This window comes from Lissotriton helveticus, chromosome 8, assembly GCF_964261635.1.
Source record: "Lissotriton helveticus chromosome 8, aLisHel1.1, whole genome shotgun sequence".
In the NCBI taxonomy this organism is placed as follows: Eukaryota; Metazoa; Chordata; class Amphibia; order Caudata; family Salamandridae; genus Lissotriton; species Lissotriton helveticus.
Window position 1 is genome coordinate 255,735,729 of NC_136069.1, and position 15,477 is coordinate 255,751,205.

Consider the following 15,477-nt stretch of genomic DNA (forward strand, 5'->3'; position numbering starts at 1 on the left):
AGTGTGATGTTAGTAATTGCCATAATAATACATATTAAACAAATAAATCCCAAGTTTTAAGTTATGTGTAAATAATAATAATCATTCTTGATGACACTCTTTAAGGACAATATAGGTTGATTAACGGCTAAACCTGTAGTTATAAATGATTGAAAGTCACCGTATTCAAATCATAAGGGGAAGCGCGTGCTTTTATGATTTCAAAGATTGTTTCACAGGAGTCCCTTCCACGTTTTGGTCACACTGTACAGAAACCTCTTTAATCACAACCACAATATATTTGCGCACAACCCTCCTTGCCTTCTTGTTTCTTCATTTAGTTAAACACAAATACGAATTATTCCGTTTTTTATAGAGTTCCCCGGACACTACTGACTTTTCACTTTTTGTTTGTAATTTCTGATATGGATGCATTAGCACCACTGTGAACTTATATGCGAAATGAAGTGATTGCAGCCTTACTGTTAAGTCAGTAATGCCCCTTATAAGAGTAATATAACATTTGCCAAAGAGTCAGTGGTTATGGTAATCCTGCCAGAAGAGAAATTACTACCAGTGTCGTGCTGTGCAAATGGGACATAACATGCTTGGAAAATTCCGGCCACCCACCTTTTCCGCTGATAAAGAGCGCAATTCCCTCCAAAAATAAGGTGGCGGTAAATCTGTTGTATGAAGAGCAGAAAATTCACCATGAATCAGCATCTTTTCCGCCAAAATGGCTGCCATGGGAAGGCTGATTAGCACCTTAAATCGCGCATTTCTTTGCTAGTGAACTCCTATAGCAGGTAGAGGGCATAGAACTATCGGTAATAGTGTTCTAGTAGCTCCTCATTGAGGTTACCTTTGCAGTTCTTGAACCTGTTGATAGAAAACCCATTGGCATGCTCTTTTTGCCCGAAATTCAACCACACCAGTTGCTCATGAACTGTAAAACTCATTGTTAAAGTTTGCCATGCTGTCTGAAATCCTGACAGTGAATTAATCTCTAATCTGCCACGATGGCAGGAAAGTACCAATGTATATATATATGGTGAATTTTCATTTGCTGATATCGATGGTTTCCGGCTCTGTTTATTTGGTGAATGGATGCTTGTATTAAGGCCATGCAAATGAGTTTCAAAAATCTCTCCTAGGTCACTGTAACCAGAGGGTAACAATGTTAATCCATTTTATAAGTGCTTCCCAACAAACGCATTCCTCTCATCACCTTTTGTGTGTTTACCCAAACGTTGACCCCGTGCTCACTGTGCCACTGGAATCAAGCTACATCCAATGAGAGCCCAGATCAGGGTGAAACTAGTCTTGGGTTGATTGTGTTCCGGTTCAGGGAGAAACTGGCCTGGTAGTTCAGGCTGAAATGTTCCTATTATGGCAGGGTCAAAATTGATGTGTATATGGCTGGGTCCAAACTGCACTGTATTGGTGGGCAAAACAACAATGGCTTGGAATGCTACCCACCAAATGTCCCTGGTTCACCCCTCCACCATATTAGTGTGGCGGGGGCACCGCGGCGGACAGGAAGATCATCGACCGTTTTTCTGCCGGTCAGATTGCCGGTCGGGCGGAAAAGGGACTCAATATGGTGGCGGTGCCTTGCCGGCACCCGCCATCCATTTTAGAATGCATGCCTTTCCATGGCAGAAACTCCGCCATGGAAAGGCATGCAGGAAATCTTCTTGGGGTGGGGGGGGGGGGCGGGGGTGGGTGGCTGCACTGGGGGGTACCCATGGTACCCCCATCATTACCATGCACAGGGTGGCAGGCACCGCATGGCAATGCACAACATGGGCATTAACATTGCGACGGGTGCTGCTTACTTCACCTCCGCCGCAATGTTTATGTCGCGGATGTACCCGCCAGTGTGGCGGGCGCATCCTAATTTGCATGGTGGGACCGCTGCTACTTCAGCGGCCAGTCCCGTGCTCCATTGCAGTGGTGGGCGGACGAAGTCTGCCCGCCATCGTAATAGGCCCCTAAGTGTCATGGGTATGCCCTGATTTATGTCTCACTGTGCCACTGGGGCCAAGCTACTCATGATTGACAAGCCCCAATCAGGGTAACACTGACGAGCCCCAATCAGGATAACATCGATCTTGGTTTGCTTGTGTTCTGGTTCAGGGAAGACTTGTCCTGGCAGTTCAGGTGGGACTTTGGGAATGTCTAGGTCCAAACTAAGGCAGCATGGTGGTAAAAAGAACAATGCGTTGGAATGCTAGCATAAGCGATTAACCAGTGGTTGGGCAAATTGGAAGCATTTTTCCCATCACCTCTTGTGTATTTCATTTATTTATAAAACAGTGCATTGTAACCTGCTTTGGGAATACCATTTAGTTGTCTTTTTAAAGAACTAATACTGCACTGTAAAAGTACGTCTACTGTATAATTTATTTTGAACTGTCTGACTACGAGGTGGTCTTTCAGTCTGAGAGCGGCATTCTGTTGGTATTTTGCAACTTAAAACAGAGGATCAAAAATGATGGATCAATGAAGCATAGAGTTTCACTTAGAAACAAAACATTGCTTGTGATAGAGCAAAGCCCCCCATGCAAAAATGCACAATAAAATGGCAATAACATATAATTATTGTGATTTTATTTTTCCTATTGCATGCAGCCTCTGTGCAGTGTGAGGCTGGCCAGTGCAGGTCAGGGGAGGAGTGGTTTGCACTCCCAAAGTGCTCATGAACTGTTTGTCCAGCCCTCTTGAACTGACCAAACAGTTCAGGCGCACTTTGCATGTTCCTACCAGGTTGCATTACACAGCCTGGTCAGGAACATGAGCAGTTGCCTTGTTGGAGTCTGAGCACGATCCACGGTGCACAGACCAATCACAACACTGCGTTGCAGCGTTGTGATGGGCTTAGGGCAGCCAGTGTGCCGGGTGCTTCCTGCTGCCGGCCAAACTGCAGAGGAAGAAGGAAGAGGACACAGGGAAGGCAGCGGCCAGCCAGCTGGCGCAGGTTTCTAATGTAAGTGTTTGTTTTATTGATTAATGAACCCTCACTGCCATCCCCACGCTTCACCATCCCCTTCCGGTAGCAGCCGCTACTGCATTTCTGTTCATGTGCCTGGGTCATGGACACATTTAGATATTCAGTTAATATGTAAAATGCCTCGGCTGAATGAATCACTAACAGAATATCACAGGTCAGCATATCGACCTACAGAAATATCGAAGCAAGAATATCGAAGTCAAGAATATCAACATCATATCTACATTATGGTAAGTACAAAAATATCTGAAAAAAAATATCGATGTCAAAAATATTGTTGTTAAAAATATTGTTTTTTATTTAAGTTAAAAAATAATGTAAATTCCCCCATCATTCTTGCTCATGTCCAAACGGACCTTTCGAAGAGGAAACCTCTCTTTCTTTCCTGGCTTGGCCGAATACACGCTGTTAAATTGACACTCCTTCCCAAGCTCCTCTATTTATTCCAAGCCTTGCCATAGAACTAGAAAGGGACTTTTTTCGTCGAGTTAAAACCATGATTCTTTAATTCATTTGGCAAGGGGGGGCGCGCCTGTTTTTCTTTTTCTTTGTTGCGTCGAACCCGAGCGGAGGGTAGAGTGGGACTCTCAGACATAGCATTACACTATAAAGCAGCGCAGCTGAGGGTGCTGACCGAGTGGTCCAAACGAGAATCCGATAAACATTGGTAACACATGGATTGTAGTGTAGCAGGGAGGACTATTTGGGATTTAGCTTGGCGACCCAAGAATGACAGGCCCAAGAATGCATACATTAGTACTCCTACACGTACCACCTTGAAGGTGTGGGACTCGGTCAAAGGAGACGATCGATGGACTTCTTTCCCCTCGCAATTTACACTAATTCATTTTAACCCAGCTTTCCCCCCAGGTTTTATGCGAAGGACCATTTGATGCCTGGAGGGAGGGAGGATGCCTTGTCCTGACGCACCTCTTTCATAACGCTGACCCCCTTACCTTCGACAACAGCAAACGTGACTACAGCTTAGAGAACACAGAACAATACCACTACACTCAGCTACTGCACTGGGTTCTCACTCCGCAAGTACGAGAAGTAGCCACCCGTCCCCCTACAAGATTTGAATCCTTCCTCGCCAAAGCCACCTCTATGAAGGGGGTGATCTCGTTCATATATAACTTCCTACTCACTACCACACTCTCCCCATGCCTACGATATATGTCTATGTGGGAGGGAATTTTACAGTATTTCAGAGGAGGAATGGTCACATTTAGGGTCCGACAACACAAGATTCAACAACTCGGTAGAACTTCGGGAAGCTCACCTTAAGACCATGATGGACTGGTATCTCCATCCGTCCAGGCTCAAACAGATCTTTCCCACCACTTCTGATAGATGCTGGAGAGGCTGCAGGCTCTTGGGTGACTTCCAGCACATTTGGTGGGACTGCCCGACTATACGCCCCTTTTGGGAAGAAATACTTGCACACATCAAAGACATGCTGGGATACCCTATCCTGACCACCATGGCAGGGATCCTCTCGGGGCTCCGCGATCCTGACCTGGAACACCAGACTCGAGCAGACAAGGCAATCATGTGGCTTTGTATAGGTGCAGGTAAAGTGACCTTAGCAGCCGCCTGGAAGCAGAGGGAAGCCCCGGCGATCTCCCTTTGGCACTCTCGGTTGTGGAAGTTACTCAGCCTAGAAAGGATGTCTGATATTTTTCGGGATAACTACAAGAATTTTGAATTCAAATGGGGACCATTAGTTACCTTCCTCTCACGGGGGCTCCCATTGGTCATCTGCCCTTCGTCTGTCAGAGCACTACATCTCTTTCAATTTTTATTTAACTGCTGCTATCCGATGTAGAGTGTACCAATTTAATCTTGCCGCCACCATTGTTTGGAAGGGGGTATGGGATTTTGGTTATTCTTTACTTGGGCGTTATTTTTATATGACATTACTGTACTTCATATGGCACCTTCCGGTTGGAAGGATTTGATAAAACACCATCACAAAAGAATAACGGGACACCCATTTACGATGTTTGGTTATATATGATGATCACGGGGATTGGCCCAAGCTCCACCTTCATTAGAAACTGTACCTTCTATTTTAGCATTCACTATGAGATTGGAGCCGGGCCACTATAGAGGCGCTGTGTTATTATGTGACCCTCTGTCTCGTTGATATCTCCAACGCTCACTGCAATGGGCAAAGTGATGTTAATAACTTACGATGTACTTGCAAAATTTTCAATGAACACATGTTTGCAAAAAAAAAAGTAAAATAAAGTAAATAATATATATAGTTAAAATAAACATAGTTAAAAATATTTCAAAATGTTTAAAAATTATAAGCAATATATATATAATGTAAAAGTAAATTACACGTATACATATAATATATAATATATATACTTATTAGTATTTTTAAATAATTATTTTAATAACTTATAAATTGTTAAAAAATATCTTATACATTATAAATACATCTATACACATAAAACAATAATATAAATACATTTCTATAACAAATTAAAAAATTACAACTATTTTTAATACTGTTTTTTAATTAATTATATACTACATTAACTAAAATAATACAAAAAATATTAGATGGCAGAGGAAATACAATTACTATTCCAACTCCAAACAGTGCAAAAGTAGGGAAAGTCTTGGATAGCGTAAGGATAAAAATTACTATTCCAACTTCAAACAGTGGAACAGTAGGGAAAGTGTTGGATAGCGTAGGGGTAAAAATTACTATTCCCACTCCAGTGAGTGAAACAGTAGGGAAAGTGTTGGATAGCGTAGAGGCAAAAATGACTATTGCCACTCCAGTGAGTGCAACAGTAGAGAAAGTGTTGGATAGCTTAGGGGTTAAAATTACTATTCCAACTCCAGTGAGTGTAGCAGTGTGGAAAATGTAAGATAGCGTATGGGTCAAATTAACATACTTATTAATTAAATAATTTTTGTAAAATAAATAACATATTAATAATAATTAACAAAAAAATGTATAATCAAATCCAGTACAACGAAATTATTAATAATAATTAACAAAACAAATTATAATCAAATCCAATAAAACTAAATTAAAATTTACTTAAATAACATTAAATTACTTCCCACCCTATTCCCCATAAACACACAATCCGCTACACATAAAAAAGTAACACAATACATTTAATTATCAAATATTCAATTAATACAAATGAATTACCAATGAAAAATTAACTAACAAGAAATGAATAATCAATTCCAATTAAGAAAAATTAATAATTACTTAATTATAATAAATTACTTCCTACCTTATTCTCCTATAAACCCACAACCCGCTACACATAAAAAAACACAATTAATTTAATTAATTAATTAATACAAATTAATCACCAATTAATAATACGTTTTCAATAAATTAATTCACAATACCAATAAATACAAAATAATCATAAATACATTATAATTAATATAATGATAAATTAACTAATTAATAAAAATGTATTACCAATTAATATTTAACAATAAATGAATACTCAATAATTATTACCAATGAATAAAAAATATTAATTATAATTAAATTACTTCCCACCCTATTCCCCTATAAACCCACAACCCGCTCGGATACTAAAATGCAACATTTACATTAAAAAAATTACTAATTTCTAAATATTTAATACATAAATTTGAAAATATTAAAAATACATTACAAAAAATGTTAGACATACATATAAAATACATACTAAAATACATACCACTAATATAAATATTGATATTATTACCAACTATATTTTTGCTAACGATATTACCTACTTCGATATTACTTACATCGATATAAAACAAAACAATATTACTTACCTTAAGGTCGATATTCTGGTCACCGATATTCTTGACATCGATATTCTGTCCCAACGATATTAAAAAAATTATATTAGTGTAGGTTGATAAAAACAAATTGATATTTTGACTGCGGACCGGCTGAATGACTATGGATTCAAAAAATACTACCAGATAAAATGAAAAGATTATATTGCAGTTAACATTGTATAAAAGGTTCTTTTCACAAATAACAGATCTATAAATGTTATCCCTTTTTACATTTCCAGCAGATCATTTCTCTTCTTATTTTTAAAACCCTATGTCTCTCTTTTTCGATACATCAAACTTTCTTCTATTAGGTTTATCTCCATACATGATGACCCTAACTTACTCATCTAAAGTTTTTTTAATGAATATTTTGAAATGTGGCGTACCTGTAGCCTTCCTTATTTCTTTCTTCGACTCAACTATAAGAAAGTGGGTTATTAATTTGGGAGACAGTGACCCTAATAACTTGATCAAACACAGCCTTGCTAGGTTACAACACAGTTTCCTGAGAAACTCTGCTCAGCAAGATGTGTGTTTTTTAGACAAACAATAGGTTCAAGCAGGAAAACGAAAGATTCATTATGAAAATACAACACAGTAAAATTCAAAAACTTAGAATAAAACAACAAAAAATGTCATAAACAAACTGATACAAAAGGGTTAAAACAATATTTAGCCAACAGGAGGTATGAATTTTGGTAGAAACTGTCAAAAAGTGAAATTGTTTGGTGTGTGGTTGATAGGAGGAAGATGGCGGACTGTTTTGATTTCTTAAATTTTGAATTGCTAGATTGGCAGGGGGAGCATTTGATTATGGGGGACTTAAACTGTGTTGCAGATTATTCCATTGATTCAACGTGCAGAGCAGCCACTACCAGAATGGGGAAGGTGAGGACTGCAATTTTGGGAATGGGGCGGTTCCACTGCATAAGGGACACTTGGCGGCTACTTTACCCAACGATCCCAGGTTATACGTACTACTCTACTCCACATAGGCAATATTCTAGAATTTACTGCGCGGTGCCTGCCATGTTGTGCCTGAAGTGCACAGCATGCCTTCCTGGCATTGTGGCGGGCGGGTCTGAGCGCCCGCCACAATGTCAGGAATGCTGGATGTGCCCGCCTCTGTGGCGGGCGCATCCTAATTGCAGGCATGGGACCCCCGCCCTTATGGCGGGTGGTCCCTTTCCTCGATGGGATGGTGGGTGGACAAAGTCCGCCCGTCATCCTAATGGGCCCCATAGTGTGGGCCCTCTACAGAGTATAGCTGTTCCAAGAAAAAAGGGGATATCACAGGTACCAATTAGCCTCCCTCTGCCCTGAATTGTCGAGGGGACCAGTGTTATTTTCCTGCTGGCCGTGACTCCAGTCACTCACCCCAAGGGTGAGCAGAGTCACTATACGGCCTGTCTCTCCTCAGTATATATAGATGCTCCACCTCAAGGCACAGCTTCCCGGGTGTCACAGTGTTCCGAGTTCCTAGGGCCGGCACAGGACAGAAGGCGAGATAGCAGCTCAGAAGCTGGTCTCAAATTTCTGTCTGGCCCACACCTTAGCAAGCCCAAGATATGACTCCCTCCAGGGCAGGACTGAGAACCAAAACCGGCACTGGCAAACTGCTCGGCCGCCCCCCCGGGGGGGGGGGGGTAGCGGTGCGGCCAAGCTGTTTACCAGGGCTGGTTTCGGATGATTTTGTTACAGGAGGCCGATATTGCCAGCCCCCAATACCAAAAACTGCCCTCCAGGGGCCCAAAACCGTCCCCCAGCCTGGCGGCCCACCGGGGAAACACTCGGTACCTGCGACGGTCAGTCCAGCACTGGCACCCCTGCTGCTGCCGCACCAGTGGTGCCCATCATGCCACTGGCCCTTCACCTCTCCAAGCCAGGGCTTAGCGCACAGGTGCAGGCCTTTTTCAGCTCGAACAAAATCATCCGAAACCAGCCCTGACAAACTGCTCAGCCGCCCCCCCCGGAGGGGGGAGGGTAGCGGTGCAGCCGAGCTGTTTACCAGGGCTGGTTTCGGATGATTTTGTTACAGGAGGCCGATATTGCCAGCCCCCGATACCAAAAACTGCCCTCCAGGGGCCCAAAACCGTCCCCCAGCCTGGCGGCCCACTGAGGAAACACCCGGTACCTGCTACGGTCAGTCCAGCACTGGCACCCCTGCTGCTGCCGCACCACTGGTGCCCATCATGCCACCGGCCCTTCACCTCTCCAAGCCAGGGCTTAGCACACAGGTGCAGGCCTTTTCCAGCTCGAAGTGTCTGTCAACTGTCACAGCCTCCAAAGTATATGACTAGTCCTCTGTAAATACTCCTTCAGGGAGAGATGCAGTGACGATTTTGGGCAGATAATTGAACGGATGGCAGGGGATTTAATTTTAAGACATTCAGAGCTGCGTTAGCTTGCGGCCATGTTCGTCGGTGGTCGGCCATGCCCTCAGCGCCACCAAAATCATTAAGAAAACATAAAATCCAATATAGTATCACTATCAGTATCATACAGATAGATTCATGAAGCCAAATTGCGCTCGCAAAGGCTGCGAATTCGCAAATGCTTGCGCAATTTTAAGAAAAGCAATTCTTGAAAGTGAAAATGCAAAATTTGCAAATTCGCTAAATACATTTTGCGAAATCGCAAATAAATTCTCAGAATCCTGGAAGAAGGACATTAGCGATTCGGAATATGCGAGATCCCATGGATTCTGCGAATCTATTTGCGATTTCGCTAAATATTCGCTATCGCTATTCAAGAAAAATCGCTAAAAGCGAAAAACCCAAAAATCGCTATTTGCGAGGCACAATTTAAGGAGAACCCAAACCAGGTGGTAACCATTAAGGAAAAAAAAATAATAAATAACTTTACAAAACTACCAACAGGTGCAGCTCTGACCAAACACACTTAAGGGGACGCAGCTGGAGCATGAGGACTCTCAAAATGCCAGGACTCTACATGGTGGTCAGGCGGCGAAGGCTACAGCGAGCAGCACAGAACAGGCGCAGGATCCAGGAGCGAATATTCTGCCAGCGGATCACCCTCCTGGGCCAAACTGATGAGCAGATTTACTCGAAGTACCGCCTGAATGGGGCAATGATCATCAAGCTGATCCGGGACCTAGACCCCCTGATGCAGCACCCAACAAGGTGGACCAATGCCGTGCCCACCCATGTGCAGGTATTGTGCAGCCTGCACCTACTGGCCTCCGGAAGCTTCCAGGGGATAGTTGCTGTTGCAGGGGGGATATCCCAGCCCACCATGTCCCGCTGCCTAAGGAGTTTCCTGGATGCAATGCTGACCCGGCTACACCACTACATCTCATTCCCCACTACCCAACAGGACTTGAATGACACCAAGCTGAATTCTACAACATTGCACAATTCCCACATGTAATTGGATGCATTGACTGTACCCACATCCACATCTGCCCACCAGCACAAACGAAATATATGTACCGCAACCGCAAGTCCTACCACTCCCTCAATATCCAGATGGTGTGCAATGCCAAGACTATCATCACGGACATAGTGTCACAATATCCGGGGAGCACAGCGGCATGCACACATGACTGGCCAGGGGAGACTTTGGCGAAGGACACCTACTAGGTAAGTACACATGCCCCCAAATACTACACTGTAATCATGTATCTGCGCAGAACAGGCACTCACCCTGTGCTTCGTACCTTCAGGTGACAGCGCCTACGGTCTACGTGAGTACCTCCTCACCCCATTCCACAACCCTGCCACACCACAGCAACGGCGTTACAATGCTGCACACATACGCACAAGAAATTGCACTGAGAGGACATTTGGCCTATTGAAGAGCTGTTTCCACACACTTCACAAGACTGGTGGGGCCATCAAATACACACCTGAGGTCTGCTGCCGCATCGTGACCGTGTGTGCAATACTCCACAACATTTCTACCAAGCACAGGATACCAGTGGAGATATCTGGCAGTGAGTCGGTAGGGGACAACCGCCCACCTCCACATGTGCGTCATGGACGCGGAGAAAATCCTGCAGAAGGACACAGGCGCCACAACCACATCACTAATAACTGTTTCTAGTGCACCAATTCCGCTCACAAGACACTGCACTCATGCATGACTAATGAAATATTGACATGAGTTTGATTCAAGTCAGACCATATATCTTTATTGTTAATGCACAATAAATTGGCTTCTTGTAACTTTGGTCTCAGATGAGGAGAGTATTACTCCATATCTCCCCATGAAGGGGTAGAGGGCTTGCAGGGGTGATCTGCATGGCCTCCCCGAGAGTGTCCAAGTCCTCACTGTCGGTTGCGACAAGACGAACCAAGTCGTCTCTCTGGGTCCTGAGGGACGGTGTCGGCCCGAGTTGATGCTGTGGGCCTGCTGCTGCGGCGACGTACAGGCACAGGCGGCAAGGATGCGCTGCTGTTTGTCGATGCTACCTCGCTCACATCGTCAGCCCCCCTGGTTCTCCATGGGCAGTGGGCTGGCTGCCGAGCACTGCTGCTGTTAGCAGGTCTAGTGACCTGGCCACATCCTGGCAACACTGTACCATCTGGGCCTGCATGGCAAGTGACCTGCGTGCCAGCTGTGACGTTGCATTACCAACAACGTGGTTCGACCTGGTGTAGGCCGACAGGCGGGCCAGTAGTTGGCGGTGGCTGCGGCGGGTCATGTCCTGCTGGGCCACCAGTAGCTGGCTGTTCTCTCTGACAGCAGCGGTCATCTGGGCGATGTTTTGGCCAGTCGCCTGCAGCTGTGTGTGTATAGCTGCCAGGTGACGCGCCTGGGTATGGTGCACCGCCAGCATGCGGCGTTCAATGGCCAGTCCTGGATCTGGAAGTAGGAGTGCCCTGTCCGTGCCTGTTGAGGCCTGACGCTGCTGGCGCCTCAGTGCGCTGGAGTGTGTTTGTGCTCCAGCTGTGCGCCTCGTCTGCCTCCTAGGCGCTGGTGGTGGGGCCTGTACCACTGCTGTGGGTGTCTGTTGTGGTGTTGGCTGGACACCTGTGGCTGCAGGTGTGGCCCTGTCCACATGGGGTGGTGGAGGTGGTGGTGGTAGTGGCACTGCAGGTGGCTGTGATGGACCGGGTCATTGGTTGGACTGGCCCTCACCCTCAGTGTCCTCCTGGGTCTCCGCGATGTGCAGGGCCTCGCTATCTGTGCTCGGTTGCTCAACAGCACTTGTAATGTGAAAGGGTGCATGATTAATGTTATGTATCTTGCACATGCGATGTTGATACATGCATGCAGGCTTGCTTACCCTGACTGCCTTTTGGAATTACAGTGATTTGGCAGGTCTGGCTGTGTTGAGCTAACTGGGGATATATGATTTCACTACAACTACCACAATGCAATGGGGCATTTCAGGTGTGCATGGCCTGCATTGTTGGGGATGTCATTTAGCTAGCTCAGGAGTCATGGGCATTGTTGGGGGACAGGGTCGCAGTCGCATGGCACTTACCGTCTGATTGTTGGCTGGGTCGGGACGAGTCTAGCTGGATCACCCCCACGCAGGCTTCTGGTGCGATGGTGTCCTCAATGAGGTCCTCCAATGGAGTGTTTGATGTGGCTGTAGGTTCCCCTCCACCGGTGGCCAGTCGCTCCCCAAGCCTCTCGGCAATACGCTCCTTTGAACGACCTCTCAGGTTGTACCAGTGCTTTTTGAGGTCATCAATTGACCGCTGGGTCAACCCGACCGAATTGACTTTAGCGCGGATGCGCTGCCAGATCCTGCGCTTGTCTGCCTCTGGCACCCTCCGGGAGTCTTTGCCGAAGAGGCGTGCATGGTCCTTGGTGACCCCCTCAATCAAATGCTCCAGTTCTAGTTCTGAGAACTTGAGTTTCCGCTTCCTCACCTGCCCACTGCTCCCTGCTGCATCCTGGGACATGTTGTGGATTTGTGTCCTGCTGGGGTGCTGCACAGTCAAAGGTTTTGAGCTCCTCAGGTTGCTGCTTCCACTCTCTGGCTCTGTGTTCTGTTTGTGGGTGGGGAAAGCCTACTTCCTGGTTGTGATGTCATCAATGGGCTCGAAATGCGACTTCGCTAATTGCGATTTCGCTAATTGCGAGATCGCAATTTCTACATGGAAAAATGCCGATTCTGCGAAATTTAAGCGATTGTGGCATAATCGCTATCGGCAATTGCGGCCGGTTGCGATTCGCTTTTTTTAATCGCATTTCTACATGAATGCCATTCTGCGAATTTCAAAATGCGATTCGCAATTTCTCGCAATTTGCTATTCGCAGAATGGCACCTTCATGAATCTGGGTGATAGTTTATTGTATGTGATTACTTAAAATCTTTATAAATTTCAAAATAATAAAAAAGGATATAAATATATCTTTACATACAAGAATAAAAAAAAGCATCCAACAATGTTACCACCTTAACACTATGGAATATGCAATTTTTTTTTTTTTATCCAAACGACATTTATGGTACCCCTGGGTTATTAGCTAAAGTGCGGGTGCTGAACCATCGGCATATAGTGTTATATTTGCGTTATAAATTCATTGCCGGAATACATCTTTTTCGTAGCTAATACCGTGATATTACTTCAAACCTTACGATCAGTGTTTTAAAGGCAAGCTGGAAAATTAGCAGGCCCTGATTGAAATAGCAAGTTCCTGGAAAAGTGCAAATTTATACAGTAAAATGTTAAATATATGTAAAAAGCAAGCTTCTGATGTCCTACAATTCAATTGTCTCTTAATAGATTTTGCATTAAGTCCATTTATTACATACCTGAGTGAACTGGACCCATGCCGGCATTGTTCATACATTTTTATTTTCCTCCAGATTAACTTGCCGTAAAAGTTTCCTCACTTCTGCCAGATATTTTTCTCCCCGACAGGCCAAGATTATAGAGGACCCTTCCATCCAGCGAATCACGGCTTGCCTGCACGTGCGATTGTTCAATTCATTAAAAATGGTTTTTAAATACTGTCTCCTCAGGTCAATAACTGCTGGGCATGCACATAGTAGGTGAGTTAATGTTTCCTTTAAAAAGACAGATAATCGACAATGCCCTACTTGTTGGTTGTTTTTCCAAGATGGTTGTAGGTCTTTTGAATCATGCAAGCCCATCTGATAGTCTGAGAAGCTCTTTTTTAACTCTATGCTAAAATGAGCTACTAAATAAGCTTGGGGCTTTAAAGATGTGTAAGAATTGATCACGGTCCACCCGTGCCGATGTTTGAAAATTGCCTTTTTGTCTTCCAGAAAAGATTTCTTCTTTGCTGCGTCGTTGACGGATTTACTAATGCTTGCTCGGTCAGCCGTGTTATCCCATGCTATTTGTGTTTCCCGCTCAGCCAGTGATGTTCTCAAGGGACTTCCCCATGAATTTGGTGTTTCTTGATCCATCTGATGTTTCATTTCTTCCCAGCCTAAACTATTCAGTGTGCCAGGATCGTAGGAGCGGAATTTATGACATAGCTTCACGAAGCCGCTCATACCCCAGAATTTCTGATTCTGGAGGCCGAATTCCAGCTGGACCTGAGCTGGAGAAGCAGACTTTGGAAGATTGAAAACGGCCTTATAAACCTTCATCTTAAGGTCGTTCAACAAATCCGCCTCCTTGCTGCACCAAGTGACTAGACAGTATGACAATGAGGGCAGGATTTGCGCTGCCATCACTTTTAAGAGGTGGTTATGATTCGGGCAGCCTAGTTTTTTATACAGTAATCTATATGCAAAGATTAACGATTGCGCTTTGGCTTTTATGGCCAATTTGTGTACCTTATGTGTTTTAGCCCGCCCTATTTTTATGCCAAGGTATTTGAAGGACACTTGCTCTTCCACAGTTGCCCCTTTTACAAGCTATTTAAACTTTATTTTTTTAGTGTCCACAAGGCGAACAACTTTGGTTTTCTCTTTGTTTAATTCCAAGTTTTCCTGGTCCAAATAGGTTGCTAGGGTATTTATCTCTCTTTGTAATCTAATGGGACTTTGGCTCAACACCACAATGTCATCTGCATACTGAAAAAGGAAATTGGCTCTTTGGCCAAGTTCGGCAGATGCCAATCGGCTGCTTGCATGTATTTACTGATGTCTGAGAGAAGCAAGTTAAATAGGCTTGGGGCCAGGACGCAGCCTTATCCAATATAATGGGAACATATTTTCTTAAAATGCAAGTTAAAGTAATGCTATGGTCCCAGACCAAGCCTTAGAGCCCCTGTAATTCAACAGTTTTGATCTGCTACACAAACCACGGCTCATGCCCCAACATGAAAACCATGCCTCCCCCAAATGCCTTGATAAGATGACCAATTGATAGTTTTTTACTGCATGGGACTGTCATGTCTTCTTGCAGGTAAATCTAGTAGCTATCACTATGTGGACAACTAGTGGCGCCAGATCAAGGGTCTTCACTGGTGCAGCAAGCTAGCTAAGGATCTGTTGGTGGAGTCTCTGCACGTCACCCACAACTACTGGGTGTACAGCATGTTTGGCAGGGTGAGAGCCCTGCCAATTTATATTGGGGCTTCCACTCCTCTGTATGCATTCCTCTATATAGTAAATCATTACCATAGGTATATTGAATATAGCAATGTTGTCTTTAGGTCTGTAACTGCGATGGATTTTTGATTTTTGTTGTGAGATTGTGTTCAGTACAATGATGTTCATTTTTGGGTAAAGTGATCAGTGGCAGTAGAAGCACGGA